Source organism: Rosa rugosa, chromosome 2 (genome assembly GCF_958449725.1).
Source record: "Rosa rugosa chromosome 2, drRosRugo1.1, whole genome shotgun sequence".
NCBI lineage: Eukaryota > Viridiplantae > Streptophyta > Magnoliopsida > Rosales > Rosaceae > Rosa > Rosa rugosa.
Window position 1 is genome coordinate 49,688,312 of NC_084821.1, and position 5,426 is coordinate 49,693,737.

The following is a 5,426-nucleotide window of genomic DNA, read 5'->3' on the forward strand; positions in this document are numbered from 1 at the left end:
CTCTAACCCTAAGGGGAAAGAGAAAGTGCTTGCTTAAGGTACAAAATTTCAAGACATTCTGAACATCAAGTCTTCTCAAGTTGGAGTAATTTCTATATACTTTCTAAGATGTTTCTAGTTGATATGTGTACCACAATTGAGTGTTGGCAGATTAGACTAGATGAATTGATTTTGCCTTAGGAAGTGAGATTACTTTTACTTAATTTGTTGGCTTGTTGTTTCAGCGAGCGACCATTTTAGTTTTAATGAGTTTAGGTGTGACTTAGATAGGACGCCCGGTTAAAGTCCGAATCTTCTTATGTAAGTTCTGTTAGACTTTGACCTGTTTTCATAGCTTTGATATCTAATAACATCAAATTCTTTCAAAAAAAAAAAAAAACAAGAAAAATCATATTCTAAGTAGCACCGATGTTTTTTAGATTGCGAGTATTCATCTATGGGTGGTTCTAGTTGGACCTCCAAATTTGATATTTGGACATCTCCTACTTATTAAACCTCCAATTCACTTTTTTGAATACTTAAAAAGCTAAGTATACCTCCTTAATTTTACCAAAACACCCTTGAACAATTAAATCTATATTTTCAACAATATGTTGTTTTTTTTTCCTTAATCTCTATCAATTCAACCACTAAAAATTTTGTGAGGGGAGCTGCCGACATTTTTTGTGTACTTTCAATGACGGAACCAGAAAGTGATTTTTGGAGGGGACAAGTAGACAGTCTTAAAGATTTTTCTTTTAATTCGGATAGTAGTTTTTTTTTTTTGCAATATGGGTTGTAGAAAAGACTTTGCTTCTCAATTAAATTAGTAATAGTTACACCAATCTATTCAATAAATTTACTTGTTTAAGGAAAATCCAAATCAGATTGTTTTGAATTTACTTTAGTATTAAATGATAAGGCCATATATAAAAATTAATTATTTTTATTTAATTATTTTAGGCAAATTGTAAAGTTATATAAGTAATATAAGGAAATTCTAAAAAAAGTTTGAATGTTATATTAATAAGGGAGCTAAGAAGAGTATTATTTGTTTTTTTTTCCTCTCTTTGTCCTTATTTGTCTTTTCATATGAGTTGATAAAGTCAATTGATAATTGAAAAAAGATGGAGGTCCAAATATTAAATTTGGAGGTCCAACTAGAATCACCCTTCATCTATTACGTCTGAAACTTGACAAAAAAAAAAAAAAAACAAACCCGCAACATCGCTCGGATCAATTTGCTAGTTATAACTAGGACTAAATTATGCTTACTACCCTGTACTTTTAAGGGTTCATCAATACAGTCCCTGCACTTCTAATTTAATCATAAAAGTCCTTGCACTCTTCAATTTCATCAAATAGATCCAATCCATCACCACTCTGTCAATTTTTGGGGAAAATTTCCAAACTACCCATCTACATTCACAACACTGACGCGTCGGCGGGCTGCCTAGCGATGGGTAGTTTGAGAATTTTTCCTGTGAGAAGGTCCCACGTTAGCATTTTAACAGCGAAAATTGACGGAATAGTGATGGATTGGATCGATTTGATGAAGTTGGAGAGGACAAAGACTTTTCTGATTAAATTAGAAGTGCAGGGACTGAAATGATGAACCCTTAAAAGTACAAGGTAGTAAAGCATAATTTAATCTTTATAACTATACTAAAACCCAAAGCAAAAATACTGTTTATTTTGTTTGTCATTTTCCAGAATGAATAGTGCACTGGCTGTTATGCACTTGGCTCTAGCCTTGTTTTACAACATTGACCGCTCCACCTGTCCGCTTCGTGTGGCACCGACTACTTGCATCAGAGAGGCACCAGCTAATTATTTTGGCCATTTCATGGAATTTGAAGAGGGTTATTGTTGAATCCGATTCAAATGAGATAATTAAAGAGCTGAGGAATTCAAAAAGTTGCAGGAACTGGAGAATTTATCCAATCATTGAACAAATTAGGAGAAGAGCTACCTTATTTGATGATTGCTTCTGGGACTGGGTTCCCCGTGAAGCAAATAAAGCCGCGCATGCCGCAGCTTCGCTTGCCATCAGATCGGTGGGTCTTCATAGATGGGCTAACCAGCCACCACCATCTCTGACTTTGGTACTGAGGAACGATGGGCTGCCTTGCCCTCACGATGATGCTCTCTGAGCTTTTGGCTGGAGATCTTTTTTTCTTTTTCTGGTTTAGTTGTCCTATGTCTACTTCTGTCTGTTTTTTTTTTTTTTTTTTTGAATAAACTTCTGTCTGTTAGTAGTAGGAGAATTATCCTTTCCTCTTTAGTTTGTATTTCGGGCCTAAGCGTTTTTGCTGGGTTCCCTCTGGGCATTGCCCTTTAATGAAGGTCTTTCATTATCCCCAAAAAAAAAGCTAATTACTTTGAGCGATGGTGTGTCTCGCTTTCTCTGCTGCGCAGAAAGAGATAGAAGCTGAGAGAGACATTGTTTGCCTTGCAGAAAGAGAGGCGGAGGGGTGGATTGATAGAGAGCGAGAGACATAGAGGTTGTATTTGTTTCATGAATAAACCTTTGTATTCTTTTTTTTTTTTTTTTTTTGCAGAGAATTTCTTCAAACTCATTCTGAATCATTGCATGTCACTGATTTTAGGTTTAGATCATGCAGGCATTGTTGAGATTGTTATTCATTTTGAAGCCCCTCATGGATTTTCAGGTAGGAACGAGTGGCTCAGTGGTCAATCCAATCAGTGAGTGTGGTCCGTTAATTGCTTAAGCTTCTTAAAGATCTGAAAAGACCCTAGATTTTAAAGTTGAGTAAGTGTGAAAATGGTGTACAGGAAGGTCAAAGATCAGGTATTTTCTTCATAACATTATCAAATTTCTTCAATAAACCTAAAATATGGAGCTTTTGATTCCAATCTGATCAAACTGTAGGATGAAGATGGAATTTCAGCAGCCGACGACATCAAAAATTTACGGGAAAGCCACTTTCTATTGGTAACTTTGATTTATTGCTCTTGTATCGTTACTTAGAAATCTCAATCTAATGAGTTCAATGTTGATGATTAATTTTGGTGTTCATCTGAATAATGTGGCGGCCAGTTTGGGAGGGAGACCAGTAGACAGAAAAATGGAAGCGCAAGTATGGAAATTTATACAACATGCATGAGAGCATTCGGTTTAGAAAATTCTTAAAGAGATCAAACAATTTGAATAACACACGGGAAGAAGTTATTGCTAATATGGCTATACACGGTTGACCGAATAGGCTTTAATAGTCAAATAAATTCATATTCATAATAAACAAATATTAAAAATTGAGTGTAATTTTCTCCTGACCTTTTCAACTCGAAAAGTTTTAAATACGCACCCCTAATTACTTAATACACACTCCATACTTAATACACCACTCATTTAATTTCTCATTCTAATATTTTACTAAATACACAACCCAAAATACCTAAAATATCCTTAATCTCAAAAATAATGAAATATCCTATTATTTGACTATATTAAGGCTACTATTTAATATGATTAGTATATTCTAGTATATTAATTGATAGCAAAAAAAAACCCTAGGCGGCCTCCTTTGTGCCGCACCAAAACCCAACGCAACAGTCGGCCTTCTTTGCCGGCGTTCTCTACCATTCTTGATTCCTTGCATCACTACATCCAGATCTCACAATGGCTAGTATTGATTCTGTCACCAAAAGCTTTGCTACCTCGCTAGCTATCGTTACCAATGAGGTTGTTGATATCTCCTCCATGGAGAATGGGGGGGGGGGGGGGGGGCGCAGCGGAATGCACAGTCCTACCTCTTGGCAAGGCCTCTGACTTCAAAGCCAACAAATGCTTCTGATCTGCGGAGGCATTTTCGTCGAATATGGGTGCTAAACAAGGGTTTCAGTGTTCAGCCGAAAGCTCCGGATAGATTCCTCTTCTCCTTTGATCTCCGGGGAGATAGAAATAAAGTTTTGATGGGTGGTCCGTGGAGTTTCAATCGTGCTTTGGTTGTCATGCAGCCATATGATGGAGTAGCACCTCTGCAATCTGTGGAGATGGAGGACCTTTTCTTTTGGGTTCGCATCACTGACATGCCGCCCGCATATGAGCAAAGGAACACTATTGCCAATGTTGCCTCCATTGCGGGTAAATTTCTTCATCTGGATCAAAAGTTATTTGATGCAACTCGGGCAATTAGGGTTAGGGTTTCTCATGCAATTTCGAAACCCTTCTTCCTGCACAAAACCCTAAAATTTGGCAAAGGGGTAGAACAAGAGGTTCACTTCTTTTTTGAGAATCTTGTGGGCAAATGCAGTATATGCCTTTGTGTGTATCATAAGGGGGCAGCGTGTCAGGCAGCAACTACTGCGCCGGTGGTCCAGGAAGCTCCCACACTGGCGGCACGAAAATTAAATCTCACTCGCCCCTTCTTAGGTTTTCACGAAAATCAGTTCAAGGATGGATTGTTTCGCTTCCATGGAATTTCCACCCCCATTCTCCCACCTGTGGGAAGGTCTCTTTTTGGAGGTGCTGGGACTAGTAAGGTACGCAAACCCATTGTTCTTCGTCATACAGGAAAGACACATACTAATGACGACAATGAATTGGCTTTGGTACCTGTGGATACCGATCAGCCTACTAAGAGAAATCGGCCCTTTCCATCTCCAAAAAAATTGCAGTTTATGATGTCTGATTTGCTAGAGGGTAAAACAAGCCCTATTGCTCCCTCAAAGAAGGTAAAACTGCCTGAATTCCCTACAAAATTCAATGCAAAATCTCTGGGTTTGATGGAAACACCAGGAGGTATGCTTGTGCCTGCAGAGGGTATGATGCCCAAACCTTTACACCTTGAGCTTCCTAGTGGCAAGAAGAAGAGAGGTCGGCCTTTGGGAGCAAAGAACAGAAATCCACCAAAAGCAAAAAAGGTTCCTGCTGAAGATGTCCTGAGTTTTCTGTATTCAGGCAAGCCTCCAAGCCCTAGCTTCAAGGGCAAGGAGAAGATATAGGGTTTTTCTTTTGTTAAGCCTATAAACTATGTAAATGTCTGGCATAGTTATAGGCTCGCTTAAATAAGTGAGCGATAAGTTCGAATAGAGTAGGTCTATCCTATGTACCACTGTGGCTCCTCCACGAATTCTTGCCTGGCCATTGTTATGTGTCAGCGGATGGGTATGTAATGGCCTTCTTGGCATGAGATATTATAAATGGATTTCCATTATTCAAAAAAAAAAAAAAAAAGTATATTAATTGATGTTTTGTAAATGACCATATTGATTACTTGTGTTAGTTATTGAGAAATCCATAAAGATTTATTATTGTTCACTTTAAATAGATGCATATAAATAGGTTTTGTATTATTTGAGTTCTCATCCACCAAACACCATGTTAATCAAGTATAAAATTATGAGTTGAACATTTAACCAAAACTATATCAGTAGTTTCTTCACAATGGCAGAACTACAAAGTTGTCATTAGAGGGACTAAA

The 5,426-nt window shown here is 37.6% G+C and overlaps 1 long non-coding RNA gene across 1 annotated transcript; it reads left to right on the forward strand.

Moving 5' to 3' along the window:
• The first annotated feature begins 2,368 nt into the window (after positions 1 to 2,368).
• LOC133728402 (uncharacterized) lies at positions 2,369 to 3,300 on the forward strand. The gene is made up of 3 exons (XR_009855837.1): positions 2,369 to 2,483; positions 2,652 to 2,791; positions 2,873 to 3,300. It is a non-coding gene; the product is annotated as an uncharacterized LOC133728402 (long non-coding RNA).
• The last annotated feature ends 2,126 nt before the right edge of the window (positions 3,301 to 5,426 follow it).